This window comes from Gorilla gorilla, chromosome 3, assembly GCF_029281585.2.
Source record: "Gorilla gorilla gorilla isolate KB3781 chromosome 3, NHGRI_mGorGor1-v2.1_pri, whole genome shotgun sequence".
NCBI classification, from domain to species: domain Eukaryota; kingdom Metazoa; phylum Chordata; class Mammalia; order Primates; family Hominidae; genus Gorilla; species Gorilla gorilla.
In genome coordinates, this window is record NC_073227.2 from 48,891,034 (window position 1) to 48,912,496 (window position 21,463).

General features: G+C 44.0%; 1 protein-coding gene and 1 non-coding gene across 25 annotated transcripts in view; both read right to left on the reverse strand.

Annotated features, from left to right (window-relative positions):
* APBB2 (amyloid beta precursor protein binding family B member 2) overlaps positions 1 to 21,463 on the reverse strand; it is a 398,493-nt gene that overhangs the window by 55,730 nt on the left and 321,300 nt on the right. The window lies entirely within an intron of this gene.
* On the reverse strand, positions 737 to 843 carry LOC115934501 (small nucleolar RNA U13). The gene has a single exon (XR_004070292.1). It is a non-coding gene; the product is annotated as a small nucleolar RNA U13 (small nucleolar RNA).

Genomic DNA, 21,463 nt, shown 5'->3' on the forward strand with positions numbered 1-21,463 from the left:
TTACAGGGTGAGCCACCACACCCAGCTGGTTTTTAAAGTGTGGTCCACAGATAGAATTAGTGTCACTTGGGAACTTAGTAGAAATGCAAATTCTCAGGCTCCACCCCAGACCTACTGAATTAATCAGAACCACTGAGGCTGGCGCAAAGCCAGCTTTGTTTGAAAAAGACCCACAGTGGATTCTGACATGCACTTGGATTTGAGCATCACTGCTTTACTGAACCACAGATTCTGCTTTCTTCTCTCATATAGAAAATTTTTTGAGGAAAAGAGGGGAAACTGCATCATTGAAGTGAGCTGTATAATTTTTCTTTAGGAACACGATGATCCAGTAACCAATCTGAACCATAAGCAATCTCAGCTTCAGAATTTCAGGAATCCATGACATGTGAAATGTGTCAGGATTAGCCAGAAGTAAAGGCTGGCAACTCAGAGTCTACTTTGATGGTTTCTGACTGCACTGATGATAAATTAACCGAACTCATGACTTATTAATTGAATCGAAAATGTATATTTAAAGACTCCTGATACAGTCAGAAGACTAAATCAGTAATTCCAAACTCTGAATCATCTTAGAAGTCAAAGAACTTTCCACAAAGGAGCTAAATTACTTACCTCAAGCAAAATCCCTTTTTATTTAAAGAGTTGAGATTGGACTAAATTGGTCCTTTTAACCACCAAAGAGCCATTTTATTATTTTTGCCATCAAGGACCTCTTATTTTAATATCTTTTTTCTTTCACATCAATGGTAGCGTGCCAACTTTGTAACAAGGTCTGTGGAAGGCACATTTCACACATGCACATGAAAAGCCAATCACCATGCTTATGAACTACTAAAAGATCAATAATATTTATTTCTTATACATGTGTTACCTTGATTTGTCCCCACACCACCTTTCTATTTTTTTTTTCTTCTTTGAGACAGAGTCTTGCTCTGTCGCCCAGGCTGGAGTGCAGTGGTGCGATCTTGGCTCACTGCAATCTCCACCTCCCGGGTTCAAGTGATTTTCCTGCCTCAGACTCCTGAGTAGCTGGGATTACAGGCACCTGCCTGTAAACAGAAGAATAAAGTAGAATGAATCAGTGTATCCAATTTTAAAGCTGCATATATAGCTATAATAATCAACAGTGTGTGGTAATGGCAAATAATCCTAGCCCTAGGATTAAAATGGGCTGGACACAGTGGCCCACACCTGTAATCCCAGCACTTTGGGAGGCTGAGTGAGGTAGGAGGATCAGTTGAGGCCAGGAGTTTGAGACTAGTCTGGGCAATATAGCAAGACCCCATCAATATGATTTTTTTTTTTTTTTAATTAACTGGGCGAAGTGGCATGTGCCTGTAATCCTAGCTACTCTGGAGGCTGAGGTGGGAGGATCACTTAAGCCCAGGAGATCCAGGCTGCAGTGAACTATGATCTTGCCACTGTACTCCAGCCTGGGTGAAGGGGTGAGACCCTGTCTCCAAAGAAAAAAAATAAAAGAGGCCTAAAAATAAGGCAAATGTCTAAAGGGACCACTCTATAAACAAAGTGGGCCAGAATTTTAGATTCTGAAGGCAGACAAGGAATATACGTGAAATGAAAAAAATTCCAAGAATAAAAGGCTTTGATATTTCTTGGTTTAGATCTTTGTATTAATTTCTTTGCCAATTATATAATTGCTTACTTTTCTTAACAGGCTTATTACCTAGGAAGGCTTGTGGTATTTATTACTAAATACCTACTATTTAGTAAATATTCTATATATTCCTGTAGAAATAGGAAAATATGAGGTCAAAGCAGGCCCCAGTCACCCCATTCTGCTTGTGGGTATCTCCTGAAATGAACAGAGTATGAATGAATATGCACTACATTTCACCACCTTCAAGTTTAAATGGAAGAGAGAAAAAACATTCAAGTGTCTAAAAACTTAGGTACCAAATCACGTTATACATCATTTTGGGGGAAGACATCATTCTCTGGCAATAAACCGCTCACCCATGAAATGAAATAATCCTTCTAGGAAAGAATGATTCATTATTTAATAAACATTTGTCTGTTTTTAACTTCACTGAGAAAAATAAATGGGAGGAAGTGCTCCAGGAATCTCAACAAGCAGCCTCCTCTGCCTCCAGCCCACTGTGCCCACCACTGCCAGTGCAGATGAGGGAGGGCGGAGTGAGGGGCAGCGCAGAGGGAGGGACAACATTCTCTTCTGAGTGCTCACCAGGGGACAGGGACCCGTGCCAAGCCCTCTCCCATTTAATATCTTACAACCAAGCTGCATCGAGGTTCCAAAGCTTCCATCTCTACACAAGAGGGCCCTGGGGCACGGTGTGTAACTGGCTCAGGGTCAGCCAGCTAACAGAGGCAGATCAGGAAGCCAACCGGTGTGCCTGACTCCAAAAGCCCTTTCATTTAAGATGTCATATAATCTGTACCACCTAGAGGAGAGACAGCTGGGTGAGGAAGATGGAGGAGCAAAGCTGGGTAGCAGAAGGGGCTTCCACTGCCCTAACTGTAGAAGGCTGAAAAATATCCCAAAGAAATCAGGTCCTAATCCCTGGAACCTGCAAATGTTACCTTATAGGTATTATATACATATATGTGTGTGTGTGTGTGTATATGTGCGTGTGTGTATACACACACACACTCTTTTTTTTTTTGGAGACCAAATCTCACTCTCACCCATGCTGGAGTGCAGTGGCACGATCCCGGCTCACTGCAAACTCCACCTCCCAGGTTCAAGCGATTCTCCTGCCTCAGCCTCCCGAGTAGCTGGGATAACAGGTGCATGCCACCACACCCAGCTAATTTTGTATATTTAGCAGAGATGAATTCCCCACCTCTGGGGATCTACCCGCCTTGGCCTCCCAAAGTGCCGGGATTACAGGCGTGAGCCACCACCGTGCCCAGCCATACATATATATATATATGTAAGTGTCTCTCAGAAGGACACTTATGACTGGATTTAGGTCCCACTCAGGTAATCCAGGATAATATCCTCAGGTCAAAATCCTTAACTTAATCACATCTGTGAAGACCCTCCTACCCCGCACCCGTTTATTTTTTTTGAGACAGAGTCTCACTCTGTTGCCCAGGCTAGAGGGCAATGTTGCAGTCTTGGCTCACTGCAACCTCCACCTCCTGGGCTCAAGTGGCGATCCTCCCACCTCAGACGCCTGAGTAGCTGGGACTACAGGCAAGAGCCATCATACCCAGTTAATTTTTGTATTCTTAGTAGAGACGGGGTTTTGCCACGTTGGCCAGGCTGGTCTCGAACTCCTGGCCTCAAGTGATCCGCCCGCCTTGGCCTCCCAAAGTGCTGGGATTACAGGCATGAGCCACCGCACCCGGCCTCAACTCCTTTTCTGAAGTTTTCTCTTCCTTCCCTCATGTGGGCCTCTGCGCAAGGTAATTGGAGTGTCCATATTAACATTTAAAAGGAGTAGGAACACTGACCCATTAATTTAGAATTCATGGTTTCAGACACAGTTCAGCCACATTTTTGTATAAAACTGAGCAAGTCGTGTAAAAGTTCTAGGTCTCAGTTTCCTCATCTGTAAAAGGGACATAATGCTACACCCTGTAGTCCTGAAAGGACTAATGGAGATAGAGACCCTCAGTAAACCATAAAGCATTGTGTCAAAACGTGCACAGAGTTCTGATTATTCTCCCCTCATTCTCCCCTTCAGATAATCAAAAGTACTTTTAAGCATCTAATATAAGGATAACATCATGTTGAATCACACACAAGGAAATCTAAGATATGGTGATGGCTGTCAAGGAATTCACAGTCTAACCAGGGAGACACACATCTGTGACATTAGTGACAACCCGAGGTTGAAGAGATCTAGTACCATGAATATATGCATGATTACAGAGGTGAAAGACAGCACAGGGCACGGTATGCTGTGAAGATTCACTCCCATTTGTAGGGGTGGTGTATATTTCCCCAACCCTTGAAGTGAGGCGCAGTTACGCATCTTGCTTTGCCAATGAAATGTGAGCAAAAGCGCTAAGCATCATTTCCAGCAGAAATGTTCAGTCAGCGCATCTTTTCCTTCTGCCACCATTGTTGCCAATACTGTAGTCTAGATTGTGACTGTATCATCAGCTTTAGAAGCTTTAGACAGAAAATGAGGACAATGACAAAGGAAGCCGTGTCTTCAGCCAACCCACCATGGACATTTAGGAGAAACAGTTGTTATAAGCCACTGAGATTTTTGGTTGTTATTGCAGTCTAACCTAGCCTGTGCTGAAGGACACGAACGGTGACAGAAAGGCTAACAGAACAGGTGGGACCTGCACTAAGTCCTAAGGATAGGGATGTCACATAACACTGGCATAGGGCTTGACGGTCATGTTAGAAAGTGCTTCATAGGACTCATGAGCCCATGTCATTATCTGTCTGCTCCTCTTAGTACATCCCATGAGGGCAAGAACCATTGCGTTCTCATTCATGGCTACATCCTTGGTGCCAAGCATGGTGGCAGACACATGCTAGGGACTTAACACATGGGTATCCAATAAATCCCCAGAAAGCTAGATGGGATCAATAGAGGAAGGAGGGAGAAAAGGAATTCTACGGCTTGACATCTCAAGTTAGGAATGAGGATGATGTGGCCTTGGACATGAAGAAAGCCAACTTTACAGATCACTGTAAGATACACAGGAAGAAATCTGGTTAAATTATAATGATAAAGGTTAAAAAAAAAAAAAGATGGCGCCGGGTGCAGTGGTTCACACTTGTAATCCCAGCACTTTGGGAGGCTGAGGCGGGTGGATCACCTCAGGTCAGGAGTTCGAGACCAGCCTGGACAACATGGTGAATGCCCATCTCTACTACAAATGCAAAAAAATTAGCTGGGCGTGGTGTTGCGTGCCTGTAATCCCGGCTACTTGGGAGGCTGAGGCAGGAGAACTGCTTGAACACAGGAGGCGGAGGCTGCAGTGAGCTGAGATTGTGCCACTGTACTCCAGCCTGGGTGACAGAGTGAGACTCCATCTCAAAAAAAAAAAAAAAAAAAAAGATGGTACCGTATATGGATGATGACAGCCATTTCTATCCTCCTGCCCTGGTTAGCATACTTATGTGGTATAATCTGCTCTACCAGTTCTGGGGCCTAAGAGAATGACTGACAATGTTATGATTAGAAGTGACCCAAGATTTGACAACTTAAGATCTATATCTCTTCTCTTTTTTAAGAAGCACTCTAATTTGTACAGTGTAGACATATTTAAACCTTATCTTTTATTTAAAAAAAAATTTTCCCTCTTAATTTTCAACCCTTGACTTAGTGAATTTAATTAATAGTATCAGGTTTTATCTTTCTTAATAAATAACTTCTACAGCTTCTCTTACGTCAATGAAGAAGACAAAGCAACTCTTAAGCTCAACGCTGTACAGAGATGAATCAGAACATTTCCTTTAGGCAAGAAGGAGCTGAGACAATTATGCTAGACCACTGAATTTGTGGGGGAAATATATTAAGAAATTTCACACTGTCCACTAGCTAAAATGCTTTTAGGAATTGCTGCTACTCTTCGCAATGAGATCGCTGGTGGTGGAGGAAACTGGTTTGGCAAGCAGGTATCTTTAGGGCTGAGGTGGTTCTGTGCACTATTATTCTCTGATTAATGGGGAAGGCCACAGGTGTCATTTGGATAGGTCAATAAATATTAATTGGCTGTAGGGATAGATTTTTAACTTTGTGTTCTTTTAGTTGCTTAGGGATTTTACAGGGGGAAAAAACCCGCAAAATACTCCTGTTTTAGAATGCACAGCATTTCCCAATTATTGAATAATAGAGAAGTCAGAGAAAAAAATCTGTATTTTATACACTCATTGGTTAATGGGGCATTACAATTGAACTCTGTTTATTTATCAAAATTTATATCCCATTTCCTTCCCAAAAGAATTAAGTGGCTTACAATAAAAGGCACACACAGTCTATTATGTTCTAAATTTAGAAAAGTAAAATTTAAAGCCAAATATAAGGAAGAGAAAGTAATTCTATAAATTAACAAGACGAAATATTAGTTGGAACCACATTCAACCATTTCTGATCCACAAAAACAGCAATGTTATATGATTCTATCTGATTTAATTACTGCAATTGCAGGTTTAATTTAACTTGAAACTTCCTACCAAAAAGGGAAACATGATAAACTATACTATTTTCCCTGTTAACTAAATTCTTACATGCAAATCCTTTGAGAGACAATATTTTCTAGATACTGAAATCTAAAAGAACTCTGCATTTCAGTTTTTTATCCAAGGGCAATTTAACAATATAAAGGACGTCTTCAGGGATGATATTACCAAAGAAGTAGAGATTTCCTTCCTGGGATCATCACTTACAACTGTATTGACTGAATGCAATGAAGTGCTGTTCGTAAGAACACAACACTTTTCAGAGAAGGCACAGGAGACGGGGGCAGGGCGGGGGGTGGGGATAAGTAAATGAAAGTCTGAAACTCTAGCTTTGTTATCCTGTCCCCTGATACAATGTTATCATTCAGAATCCCTAGAACAGTGTTTTCTGACCTGATGGGTCCCAGAACTGCTGGCCCTCTGAAGGTTTGCCGTTAATGAAGCCAATAATATGTCTTCTGCTCATCTAGTGTTGACTGCTCTTCTGCTCATCTAGTGTTGACTGCAGGACAGGTCAGACCCTTCAACAGCTGAGGTGTGTTTTAGGGGCTTTCTCTGAGAACAGGACATTGCATACAGTGTTTCCCAAAATTATGTGAGTGTGGAATCTCTTTTTCTTTAAACACCAGTTACTAAGCTGGTATAGTGCTCAGCTCAAAAACTTCTTAGAAAATTTGACTGAGATCAGTATTATTCAAACTATGACCAATCACTGGTCACAAACAGCGTTTTAAAAGTTAAAAGAGTAGTAAAGAAAAAAAATCAAAAAGCAGGGCACACAGTGCAAGTCAGAGCTGTTGTGTGACATTTTTGTTAGTTAAGTGTGTGAAGGCACAGTCCGGTGCAGCTGGGTAAGTGCCTGGCTCAGCTGTGCTGCCTGGGATGGGGGCAGGCGGGGGTGAGACCTGACATGTCACATCGTGGGGTTTGACTCCATCCTGAGCAGCAGGGAACATGTCATGTCTTTTTACCCATCAGAAAAATCACTTGGGTTGCTGATTGTCAAGGACACAGAGACAGATGGGAGTTAAAGATCAGGGGTGGAGAAACAGGTATAAGAAGTAGTTAAGAAAAATTAACCAACACTTGGAAATAAGACAAAAGGAGGACAGTGTGTCTTTCAATGTCACAGTAGAGCAACACTTAATGGACCCTCCTAAGGATTACTTACTTCACTAGGGGAGTGCCGTTCAACAGAAATACAATGCAAGCCACATTAAGTAATTTACAATTTTCTAGTAGCCACATTAAACAACTGGAAAATGAAGTGAAATTAATTTCAATATTTTATTTAAGCTAATATGTCCAAAATACTATCATTTCAATGTGTAATCAATATGAAATTGTTATGAGACATTTTACATCTTTTTAATACAATGTTTGTGAATTCTGGCATGTATTTTACACTTTACAGCACATTTCAATTCAGACCAGCTACATTTCAAGTGCTCAAGGCCATCACCGAAATGAACAGCCCAGCTCCAGGGAAATGTATTTTTATCTGACTTTGCTAGTGATGAGGGCTCAGACTCTGGGAGAGTAGTTGTTAATTTGTAGAACATTAATATGTTACAAGTAATTTTTGCAACTTTCTGCTAAGAAAAAAAAAAGATAACCCCAAAGGTGAAGATTTCATTGCCAGTAGAACATTAACCAGTTTTGTATCCACCTTAGTCATCTATTCTAGTATTTTCTCTTTTCCTCTAGCTGCTGTTATGATTTGTGTTATGCCTTTGGTTTCAACTGTTTTATTAGGCTGTGTCTAGGCAGCAGTACATGTGTGTTTGGGTATGTGTGTGATTCTTCCTGGCTTGAGGTTTTTTGAAACCTTTTCAAATTCTTGAAAGCACAAGTGCTTCCTGGTGGCTTGGTCATCAGGTTTAGAAGATTCTCAGCCTTTCTTAGGTTCCTTTGAACTGGTGTTGGTAGCCAGCTCATGAGTTAAATAAATCTTTGGCATGCACTCACTGCATATTTTAAAACTTTTATTTTAAGCAACCTTATTAAGTATAATTGATACACAATAAACTGCATATATTTAAAATATCCAATTTGATAAGTTTTGACAATATGTACCTGTGAAACTATTACCACCATCAACATAATGAGTATATCTGTAACTCTCAAAGATTCTTCCTGCCTCGTTATAATCCCTGCCTTCTGTCCTTTCCCAGGTAATCACTGAACTGCCTTCTGTCACTACAAATTAGTTTACCTTGCATTTATAGAATTTTACATAAATGCAATCACACACTACCTTTTTTTCTGGTCTGGCTTCTTTCACTCAGCACAATTATTGTGAGATTCAGCATGTTGCTGTATATACCGTTGTCACTTGGTGTCTGCAGGGAATTAGTTCCAGAACCTCCAAGGATGCTCAAGCCTCTTATATAAAATGGGACAGTATTTGCATATAACCTATGCACATCTTCCTGTATACTTTAATCTCTAGATTACTTATAATACCTAATACAATGCAAAACTATGTAAATAATTGTTATACTATATTATTTTTAAAAACTTGTATTATTTTTCATTGTTGTATTTTTTTCCAAATATTTCCCATCTGCAGTTGGTTGAATGTGTCGATGCAAAAAATCTGCAGATATAGAGGGCCGACTGTGTCAACAGCTGGTTCCTTTTCACTGCTGTGTGGATATCTGTTATACAATATACCATGGTCTGTTTATCTATTTACCTGCTGATGGATATTTGAATCATTACACACTGTCAATATGACAGCCTGTTTTTAACTCTGACCTAGGTATTAAGGAGGTAGACTTCTTAGGGCTGACCACCCCTATGGGTGGGGAGGACCCACAGGAGCAGGGTCGGGGGCTCCCACACTGCTGACCTGTGTACTACATGGCAGAGCCATTAACCACAGTGGCTCAGCATAAGTCCAGTGGATGAACACATGCCGAAATGAGTGAATGTATGAATGCAGAACACGGGAGAATGAATAGAAAGAACAGCTTTGAAAATGGGGTCAGGAGTCTGTCTTGGCCAACGTGGAGTATAACAGATTTGCCTTGGCATCCCAGCAGAAAGCTGTTACCCATTTGAGAGCAAAGGTGGCCTAGCCTAGGTTAGCCAAGGTTGGGCCATACCCACTATTTATACCCTTGTGGCATGTGGTTAGGAAAGAGACTTCTCTCAAAAGACAACTCAATTCTTTGGAGCTCAGATGCTGTTTATGGACTTAGGGGATGACGTGTGCCCTCTCATCCTTGTTCCCATCCTCATTCCAGGTCTGTATAAAGGCAGGTCATGTAGGGGTGGGGTGCTGAGGGCCAGGGTCAGAGGGGATCAGATACTTTCAATCTGAACTAAATCTCTATTTCACAGATTTGGTAATCAAAGAAGGGTCAACTCTTTGAAAAATGGCATTAATGCCTTAATCGGTGCTATATATAAAATTCCTGCAAACTCATCCTGCTGTGCCCTGTTTAGTTCACCTGCTGGGACAGACCTGGTTTTAGGACCTCACAGGAACATTTGATTCTGCTGAGTTGAAGATTGAGACTTGCAGTTTTCTAGTGTTGCTTCCAACAAATTCACTCAGGAGCTCTCCTTTAGGGAGGAGGCAAGAAGGATTTAGGGATCAGGGAGGTAGGAGCCACGTGTCATGAACTATTGTCCAGTGGCAAAGTGACTCTTAACTCTATCATGACCTGCCACACGGTCTAACTCTATCATGACCGGGCAGAGCAGCTCAGGGTACAGGGCATGGGGCTCGTGAGCCCTGCCTGAAGATGGCTCTCCAGTGGGCAGGGTGCTTGGTGCAGAGAAAAAGCAGTCCTTGAAAATGCAGCTGGAACATTTTCCTAAAGGGGCAGACTTGGCAAGACAGGGTGGGTGGCTGAGCATTAGAGAAGCAATCAGGCCGGACTCGGTGGCTCACGCCTGTAATCCCAGCACTTTGGGAGGCTGAGGAAGGCGGATCACTTGAGGCTAGGAGTTCGACACCAGCTTGGCCAACATGGCAAAACCCCATCTCTACTAAAAATACAAAAATTAGCCGGGTGTGGTGGCACACGTCTATAATTCCAGCTACTCAGGAGGCTGAGGCATGAGAATCACTTGAACCCGGGAGGCTGAGGTGAGCTGAGATCTTGCCACTGCACTCCACCCTGGACGACAGAGTGAGACTCCATTCCAAAAAAACCAAACCAAAACAAACCAAAACAAAAAAAAACAAAATAAAAGAGAAGCAATCAGAAGCTTATCTAATGCACTGCCCGCAGAGAGAAAGGCACCTGTGTCTGCTTGGCTTTGTCCTCCCCATCACGTTACCTGCCTGTTTGCCATGTCAGCATCCATCTTCATCCACTGTGTCCCTGCCATCCCCCCTGTCCGGATCTCCCTCAGAGACTGTAACTGTGCCCCCTAACTCATCCTCTCCCACCTCAGGACTTTCAAATGTTTCTTCCTCTTTGGAGTATTTCTGGTATAAAATTTCTGACTGAATGAGAACATTTTCTGGGTTTTATTTTTCTTAGTCTCCCCTCCCCCATCACACTCTTCTAGATGAGTGAATGGTGTCAGAGCCCGTCTGTCACCCACTCTGTGTTCCTTTATTTATAGCCTTGATGATTCTTCCAGGGTTTGGAGAGGTTTATTCTTTCCATTTTAAGTCAACTCTCTGGCTCCCTCCTTTTTCTTTGGCCCCACGTCTGATCTGGCATTTCCGTCCTCTGGCTGCCATGACCGCGCCTGCATGATTCTGTTCCCAAGAGCTTTTTACTCTTGGAAATTGGGTTCTTGCTTGAGGACTCTGGGTTCAGTTTCCTAATTCTTGTCTTTGATTTCCTTTCCTGTCTTCCCTTTTCAAACAAGCACATCCCTAGGCCACTTTTTGGGGAATAGCCTAGAAGAACAGAATTCCCAGTTGAAGTTATAACAAAGAAACATGAGACCCAGTGCCTGAGCCCAAAGTGTGGGTGCTGCTCCGAGGGACTGCAGGGAACATAACTCTACTGTCTTCTTATCTTAAGAGAGAGGCCAGTGTGCAGGAGGAGACTAGAACGTGGGACCCGGAAGGAAACTGGTGCAGCCTCACATGGACTCACAGAAGCAGGAACTCTTGGCTCCCAAGTGAACAAGACTTTTTCAGTCCACCCAAAGGCTCAAGGCTAGCTGAAAATTCATGACACGATAATTCTCCTACATTCTCATTTTTCTCTGTTAAAATATAACTCCTCCGAACACAAGCCATTCCAAAGCTTGAGTTCACAGCTCTGATACTTAAACACCAATTCTGACTTCATAAGAGGGTTAGAAAAATACAAAGCCATTTTGGGGGGCTCTGAACAACAATTTTAGCCTTTGAAGGGCAGCATCAAATAGCTCTAGGGAACTCTATGAAGAGTCACCAACTCGTTAGTTGAGACTCACTATGAACTAGAGATAATTTCTAGATATTAAAAGACAGAATAATACTAAGCTCTCATGTTAAATTTCTCCTTATTTTTAATAATATGTTACGGTTGACCCAGGACAATTTTTTTTTCTGTTTTTTTTTTTTGAGATGGAGTCTCACTCTGTAGCCCAGGCTGGAGTGCAATGGCACAATCTCGGCTCACTGCAACCTCTGCCTCCTGGGTTCAAGTGATTCTCCTGCCTAAGCCTCCTGAGTAGGTGGGATTACAGGCATGTGCTAACACACCCAGCCGATTTTTGTATTTTTAGTAGAGACAGGGTTTTGCCATGTTGCACAGGCTGGTCTCGAACTCCTAACCTCAGGTGATCTGCCCGCCTCAGCCTCTCAAAGTGCTGGGATTACAGGCATAAGCCACTGCACCCAGCAGACACAGGACAATATTTCAAGGAAATATTACTATGTTAATAAAAAGAGTGTCACTGGGAGCGATGGCACTTATGACCCTTGCATGAAAGGACCTCCATATTTCAGCTACGTCAGTGATGATCTCCAGTGCGGATGGAGACAGTGGCACACAGAGCGCCCCTAACATCAGTGCAAAGGAAGAGGCACGATTACATTGCAAATGGTGAGATTCCTACTCCAGTGTTCCTTCTCTTGACCTACTCTAGCTCTCAAAAACTCGACACAATGAGACTCCTTGAGTTCCACCTGATGTTCTCAAATTCTTCTTTCCCAGTGACGAACTGTGCTGCACTAAATTCATAGTCACTGGACTCCCCAGGAAACCAAAAATCTCAGGATGATGACATTTGAGTAAAAAGGTTCCAGGTGACAACTCGTGTATGAAAAGTGGTGACTGCACCTTCCTTTGCAACAAGAGGCTTTTAGCAATTCTTCAAGCACCAAACCATGCACTGAACATCTGCATAAGTTCTGGGTTATCATGGTTACGACTTCCTCTGTTCTCAAAGACACTCATCCATGTTTACATGGGTTGTTAGGCTATTTCTTTACTCAAATGACTCTTCTTTTCCTGGGATGCTCCAAGTATTCAAAGAAGATCACGGCACTTTGAGGATGGACACAGAGAATCAAACATGATAGATCTCCCTCGCTCTGCATCCAGAAAGGCCCATCCTTTGTCTGGCTCAGGACTCAGGGGAAGTGCGAGATGGAAGCTGTTCGAAGATCATCATCAGACTTTTCTGCTCTCTCTTGACACAACAGCCTCAAGCCCCCACACTTCACTGGCTGCTACTGAAACATGCTCACAAGAAATCCTGAACCATGCTTTGAGCCAGAGTTACCAAAATGGATGAGGTATTTCTCAGGAGAAACTGTCGTCTGCATAGATTCATGAACAGGGACAGGACCGCCATGAACGATCTGTCTGAAAATGCCCTCCCACTTTCCTCTAAGGGAAACTGTTCTTGGACAATCACTTACGATGTCTTTCCTTAAAGGTTATTCTGTGCTGAAAGTATTGCAAGCATCCCATCATGATTAATGGAAGGCAGAGAAGCCACTTTTAAAGAGATAAAATAGAACCACAGTGTAAGTCAGCAAAACGGTCAAGTAAATCGTGATGCCTCTGCTTATCATGGAGCTGCATTAAAGAGAAATTAACTCCAGAGGTCAAGACAATACTATAGTGTAGGGAGAGAATTATTGTTCCTTCCTGAAGACTTTTCTCCCTGAGGCAAGACAGCACATACCATAGATTAAACTTTCATCAGCAGATCTTGGAATTCCATCAGTCTTTCATTACTGACTGGCTCAGAGAATCCCCTACTAGATGTCATCAGGAAACTCTACTTCTTCCAAACTGAGACCCCACCTAATCACTCCTAGGGAAAGAAAACAATGACCAAGAAGAAACAGAGATAACTTTCAGATTAGCTCAAAAACAAAAGAGACCCATTATTCCTTTTTCGCTTTCTTTCCTTTTTTCTTTTTTTCTTTTTTTTTTGATACAGACTCTCGCTGTGTCACCGAGGCTGGAATGCAGCAGTGCAATCTTGGCTCACTGCAACCTCTGCCTCCCAGGTTCAGGCGATTCTCCTGCCTCAGCCTCCAAAGTAGCTGAGACTCCAGGTGTGCACTATCACACCTGGCTAATTTTTGTATTTTTAGTAGAGATGGGGTTTCACCATGTTGGCCAGTCTGGTCTCAAACTCCTGGCCTCAAGTGATCCGCCTGCCTCGGCCTCCCAAAGTGCTGGGATTACAGGTGTGAACCACTGCGCCCGGCCGAGACCCATTATTTCTAAATCACTGTCACCTAAAACACTGCCCTTTATCACAATTTCTAATAATTTAGAAAGGAAGTCTCCTTGGCACAACGGCTGCAGTGTCACCTGCAGTGTGGTGTAAACACAAAGAAGAGCCACACTGGCTTGCTCAGAAAAGCTTTCCTGACTGCCCTCCATATGGTGGACAGACTCTGCGCTGTGTGAGTGGCTGTCTCCTTTAGTCAGCGCTAATTCAATCTTAAAGGTCAACCAGGGAGGGGACAGGCAGGACCAGGCAGGAGACAGAAACCACACCAGTCATTTGAACGGAGAATAGCACATAGAATTTTAACTAATAACTACAATGGCAAAAGGGGATCCTGAGAAAGCTCCCATGGAGGCTGCAACTGTTAAGAGGGGGGCTATGACCTGCAGGGTTGAGGGAACAGAGGAGAGAGGTTGCAATAATTAAAACATAGAAGCTTCACGGAGGAGCCTCCTGGAGCAAAACCTCGGACTGCAGAGGAAGAGGCATTGTTGGCTGCTGGTGGTGTCCCTAGGCTTGAAGGAGGGACCCCAGGGCCAGGACCTAGACTTAAAAAGAGGGCTTGCCTGCTAGCTGTGCTGGAATCTCTGAAGAAGCCATGTGATGAAGCCAGTTCTGCATTTCTGTGAAGTTGGAAAAACTGCAAACTGGATTCAGAACTGATGCAACTGGGATAAAGATGTGTTTCTAGGATGGTGCTTAGAGAAACAGGAAGCAAAGGAGGGAGCAAGTTCCTCCTTCCTCCTCCACCTGGCAGTTCTCTTTCGAGTGCTGCACAGTCACCAGAGTCTAACAGGTAGCAGATGAGAGAAGCAGGAGCGTAGTTTGCAGAGTCCCAGCCCCAGCAACACAAAGCTGAGCGGGGAAGTGTGGGTTTGGAGCTGAGGGGACAGCTGCTTAATGACACTAGTACGGGAAGCAACAGGCCGTGGGGGTGAGAAACTTGAGGTGACTGGTTTTCACACTGCGTCGGAACGTTAGCTGTTAAACTTCTTTGGTGGTTGAGTTTTAACTTGGCAAATGTCTGTGCAACTAGAGACTCTAGTTCCCAGAGTCCTTTGCAGCTGAGTGTGGCCAGTGGGGTGTGAACGGAATGTGAGTGTACCTGAGGTACGCAAGTTCCAGGTGTGTTTAACTTGGAGACAAGTCACTTGGTCTGGTGAGGCCAGGACGGCAACTGAGGGATGGCAGAGCAACAATCTGGAAGGAGCCTGAACCCAAGTGGCACAGAGCTGTTCTTCCAGGCGGCAGTGCCTACTGCAGCTGCAGCATGAGAACTAACCTCTGGCACTGAAGCCAGTGGACTGCAGAGTACTTGTGGCAGCAGCCTGCCCTATACCCTTTTATAATACACAGAAGGCCGAGGCAAGAAGATCACTTGAGCCCAAGGTGTTCAAGGCTGCAGTGAGCTATGATCACATCACTGCACTCTAGCCTGGGTAACAGAGCAAGAAGGTGGCTCACACCAGTAATCCCAGCACTTTGGGAGGCCGAAGAGGGCAGATCACCTGATGTCAGCAGTTCGAGACCAGCCTGATCAACACGGCGAAACCCCGCCTCTACTAAAAATACAAAAATTAGCTGGGCATGGTGGCACATGCCTGTAATCCCAGCTACTTGGGAGGCTGAGGCAGGAGAATTGCTTGAACCCAGGAGGTGGAGGTTGCAGTGAGCCGAGATCATGCTACTGCACTCCAGCCTGGGCAACAAGAGTGAAACTCAATCTGAAAAAAAAGAAAAACTTACTGAAGCTTAACTCTAAGGAACAGTAGCAAGGCTAAGCTGTGCTTTCAGGTACCCCCAAATGCTGCTAGTAGAGGACACGGCTAGGAAAGGAGATAGAGACTGCCAAAAAAAAAAAAAAAAATGGGCCCTTTCCACAACGACTTTCTATATACAGCAGCTACAAAGATCGCCTCGTTCCATTCTGAGTATGTTATTACTCAAATGTTCCTTCTATGAAGAGCTGGGCCGTGCTGAGTTCCCATATCTGGGTCCCCCGTTCTTTTTCTTAATGCTTTGAAAATGTGGAAACTATTCTCAGCTCATGGACCCACAAAAACGAGGCTCAGGAACATGGTGTGTCCACCTTTGCTTTCCATTCACTCATGTGGTCTTATCTCTTCAATGAAGAAGCCAGACTGTAAGGACAGGGACCATGCCATAGCCTTCTGTGTCCTGCTGCTGCCTAACATAGTATTTAGGACGTATCTGACCCAGCCTCTCCTCCCCTGCCAACCCCGGGACATTTAGACCATTTACCATCTCTTGTCAAGATTAACAGAGTAGCTTCCCATTTGGGCTGGCAAAAATACCTGGGGTGTGTTTTTTGCTCTGCCACAAACTACATGGGTCATCTAAGGTAATCACACTCTTCTGTCTTCAGTTTCCTAACCTCTAAAATAAACAGACTGAAAGACACTAATACTAAAGCACCTTTTAAATCTAAAAACCTATGAGTCAAAGTTTTGCATATTCTAAATAATTAATCCCAATATTCCTCAGGATCCCTGAACTCCTCCACAAAATTAAGCAGTGGTTTCAAAAGAAGTCAAAACAAAGCAGCAGAACAGCACTGGCATGAAAACGAGAACATAAAGTACATGTGACAAAGGCCTTTTTTAAAACAACCTAACCAGGCACAGGGGCTCGCACCTGCTATCCCAGCACTTTGGGAGGCCGAAGTGGGAGGACTGCTTGAAGCCTGGAGTTCAAGACCAGCCTGGGCAACAAAGTGAGACCCCGTATCTACAAAAATAAAAATAAAAAAAACACCTGTAGTCCCAGCTACTCAGGATGCTGAGGCAGGAGGATCGCTTGAGCCCAGGAATTTGGAGGCTGCAGTGAGTGATGATCACGCCACTGTACTCCAGCCTGGGCAACAGAGCAAGACCCTGTCTCTAAAAATAAAAAGAAATAAAACAACTTGGGCCAGGGTCTTGGTGGATAAATACAGCTGGGAATACCTTAGAAGAGAATATGAAAAAAAATTCGGTACAGTGGAGACTATATTCTTTAGACAAAAGTTCCTGAGATCATAATCAGATAGAACAATCAAGTCAGAGATAACCTCATTTGGAAATTTATGAATAATCTATGACACAGAAAGATTTTATTAAAAGTTGTTCATCAAAACCAGAAAAGAAAGGTATTAAACACCTTCGAGGAAGAGAAGTTTGGCTACACAATCTGTAAGCATAAGCAACATCACAGGGTAAACACTGAACCTGAATAAGAGAGCACTGTTTAAAAAGCACTGCACACATCATGACTGTTGATGGTTGTGTGAGAAAACATTTTAAATGGTCCATTTTCAAGGCATGATAAATCTAAGTCCTGGCAGCCAGCCTGCAAATGTAACAAACCACATGGCTCATGCACCTAGAAAGTCACAATAAGCTAACAGAATGTAGAGGAGGGGTCAGCCCATTAAAGGGAAGAAAGTTTTCTTATTGGGAAATGAAAATTAAGCGGGAAAGGGAATGAGGTATAACCTTGTAAGGGGGATAATGAAACTTAGGTAATGTCCAGGAAGATTGTAGCCCCATAGTACTCGGCCAGTGAGGAACTGGGGGAGGGACTGGCGCGCTAGGAGATAAATTACCTGTTGTGACTGTCCCAGGTGTGCCTGCCCACCAGATACCCGATCTTGCAAGACTGTTATTAAAAAGTCTCACTTTCACTGTTCTTCCTGCCTCTAAGTCCATTCCTGGGGTTTGGATGGGTGAGTGTGTTTCTCATAGTTGCCATTCATTATGAAGAAATTTTATCTTCATTAGAGCAGGCCCAGTGGGGTCTCCACTTATAATATTCATTAAAAGTAATTCCAATTTTTCTTAATAATCAAAAATAGCAGTTTAGTGTTGCCACGAATTTAAATGAATGAGTTTACTAACGACAGCAATATTTCCTGAAGTGTGTTCCATGTGATTGTGTTTCCACCGAGGAAAGGGTCCAGCCAAGCCTGGGAAACGCTTTCTTGCAGAGTCCTAGTGCATCTCAGCGTAGGAAAACCTCTGAGAGGGCCCAGTGTACTTGGTTTAACTCAGTTTCCCAAGTGACTATAGAATCTTTTTTTTTTTCTCAAGGGAAAACCATGGATTAATCACTGATAGGGAAGCCTCTTGGAAACATCCCATTTATGGGGTCTGAAACCCTCTGACAATATCCATTTTCCTTTCTTGTGGGAAATGGCTGAGATGAGCAGACTCTAGGGCTTATTGGCGAAGTACACAAGGATCTCTGTGCCCCTACCCAGAAGATAAGCCTCCATCAACCAAAAGGCAAGAGGGGAGTCCCTGTTCCAAGTTCCCTGTGTTCAGAAATTATGTTTTGGCTGGGCGCAGTGGCCCACGCCTGTAATCCCGGCACTTTGGGAGGCCGAGGCATGTAGATCACCTGAGGTCAGGAGTTCAAGACCAGCCTGGCCAACATGGTGAAACCCTGTCTCTACTAAAAATACAAAAAATTTGCCGGGCCTGGTGGCGGGCGCCTGTAGTCCCAGCTACTTGGGAGGCTGAGGCAGAAGAACCACTTGAAACCGGGGGGCAAAGGTTGCAGTGAATTGAGATTGCACCATTGCACTCCAGCCTGGGGAACAACAGTGAAACTCCGTCTCAAAAAGAAAAAAAAAAAAAAAAAAAAAAAGAAATTATGTTTGCTTGGCTTTGGTACTTCTGTAAAAGAATAAGGAGGAAGGTGCTCACCAGGGTCTGAGTGAATAAGAAGAACGCTGAGGCCGGAAGTTAGCACAGGTCCCTGAAACTGGGTAGGGACATCCCTCCAAACTCACCTTTGGGGCAGTAGCCTGGCAGGCCACAGAGACAAGATGAAAGGGAGCATTCGGTCATTGGCCTCAGTCGCCAAGGGCAGAAATGCCAGCTCTAAGGCCCAGTGCACACACCTGCGTACGTCCTCCTTTGCACAGCAGGCAGGAGCAAAGCAGGCCAACCTGGGTGCTCCTGGGGCTGAACTGGATTGGAAAGACAAAGCTCATGAAACCCCTTGCCCCAACCTCCGTCTCTAGGGGCCGTGACATTTACCTCACTGATCAAAGGGAACAAAACTCAACTATGGCCAAGAAAGAGGAGGCAGCCCTCACTTTGCCAGGCAATAAAGCAAATGGGCCCCAAGAAACACCGTAATAAAGACAGACATGGCTCTCAACAAGACAAAGCCTTCAGCATAGTTGTGCGACAACCAAAACCCTACAGAAGACTGGTATCAGATGTGACTCAACTCCTCGTGCTGTTCATAGTAAGAGGTCTCTCCAACTCAACCCTGGGGGGCTCAGTGGGGGTGTCATAGCCAATCACCTCCTCATGCAAAGTAAACTCATTCCCGAAGGAATTTCTTCCAAGCAAATCAAAACCACTTGAAAGCCTTAAGAAAATGTCACATCCAAAATACTTTGATAATTTCTGAAATTACGTGGCTCAGGGAAGCACTCTGGATTTGCAGAAAGATTTTGCGCCCTTCATGTCTGGTATAATACACACTTCTCTTATTCATTTTAACCACATCAAGAAATCCCTGAAGAGATTCCACTTTCTCAGCAAGGAAAGTTACAAAAGAGAATGTGAAATAGGCTTCTTTTTCGCAAGCAAAATGAAACACTTTTATGTTTTATTCATGCAAAGTGAAAACCCCTTTCCTTTGCAACATTACAAATTGAATTTGCTCTTGTAAATTGCTGTTAAGGAAAAAAAAAAGGAATCAAAAGCAAAGGAAAGTAAAAAAAGCAGGAATACAAAGACCCCTTCTTCTGGGGAATGGAAACTCAGGGGACCAATGGGGAGAAACAGAACCTTTCACTGGCAAACACACTTTTAAAATTTACCGTTTCCATGCCAATCCAGCTGAAGGCAGCCACAACCCCATGATCTTGCTGAGGTCCTGCTAGCTATGTGGAACCCTCCCATGATCTCGCTGACGTCCTGCTAGCTATGTGGAACCCTGAGTGTATTTCGAAATTACACTCATCTGCTGACACTGAGTGAGAATAAGAAGTGATTTAAAAACATGAGTAATACAGCCCACGTTTCAAAAACATAACCAAGGCAATGTAACCTAATTCACACTGATTTCATCAGGGAGTGGGAAGCTCTTCCTGCTTTGTAGGACAACTGAACTCATTAGGGTCTGGAACAGCTGCTCATCCTCTAGATTACATGATCAAGCATACTTCAAGTCTCCCTGCGGTCTGACTCCTCTCCGACCTCCACTGTCTTTAAAAGGAAGCCATGTCATTAGCTGCATCTGCTAGCGTGTGTTTAAAAATCAAGGGCTAACATTCATTAAGCATCTGTCATGTCCCTATCACTGAACCGATTACTGTATACACATGCACATGCACATATACGTACGTGTTGTGGTCCTTATTATGATCCTCACTTCACAGATGAGAGAACTGAGGCTCAGAGAACTTGAATAATTTTGTCAACTGGAGTTTGAATCATTTGTTTCCTTCCAGACATGTAGCACGTGGCCTCACTTTAAAGAGTTAGGGTGAGCTGAAAACCTCATCAACACAATCCACTGACAATCTGACCTTAGGAAAACCCAAGCTCATCCACTCGTACACGCATGGAATGTAACAAGCTCCACACTTTGGCTCCTGCCTCGCACACGTATGTAATGTCACAAGCTCCACACTTTGGCCCCTGCCTCGCACACGTATGTAGTGTCACAAGCTCCACACTTTGGCCCCTGCCTCGCACACGTATGTAGTGTCACAAGCTCCACACTTTGGCCCCTGCCTCGCACACGTATGTAGTGTCACAAGCTCCACACTTTGGCCCCTGCCTCGCACACGTATGTAGTGTCACAAGCTCCACACTTTGGCCCCTGCCTCGCACACGTATGTAGTGTCACAAGCTCCACACTTTGGCCCCTGCCTCGCACACGTATGTAGTGTCACAAGCTCCACACTTTGGCCCCTGCCTCGCACACGCATGTAGTGTCACAAGCTCCACACTTTGGCCCCTGCCTCGCACACGCATGTAGTGTCACAAGCTCCACACTTTGGCCCCTGCCTCGCACACGCATGTAGTGTCACAAGCTCCACACTTTGGCCCCTGCCTCGCACACGTATGTAGTGTCACAAGCTCCACACTTTGGCTCCTGCGTTGCACACGTATGTAGTGTCACAAGCTCTGCACTTTGGCTCCTGCCTTAAAAACAAACTTGAAGGACAGAAACCAGGAAAAGCTCAAGCATCTTACACCCAGGACCTTCCACCAAAGTTAAATGTTTTTAATGACGACCAAATATCACCAGAGAGCTTCCTTGTAAAATTAGCCAATTCATGCATCTCTCCAGGGCTACAGCTCTGGCAAGCAAGGGAATGACACGTGTGTGCACATAATCCATCCACCCATTCCCCCAAAGCATCTGGCCCAGCTGTCATCATTCATCACTCTGGTACGAAAGCTCAAAGATGCAACTGTGCTCCCAGGAAGGCTTATCCAATCGGCAGTGAGAAGAAAGACACTTCAGCTCTCTCCTTTGCAGACCATTTCTCATGTCTGGTTCTAGCATAAATGCTTACTCTTTCACTGATGAATACTTGGCCATAATCCTTCCTTTCTGGCTTAGGTCTTGGAACTGAATCAAATGCGCTAATGCCCAGCGTTGGTTGACAAAGGCTGTGATAAGCCAAGGTAG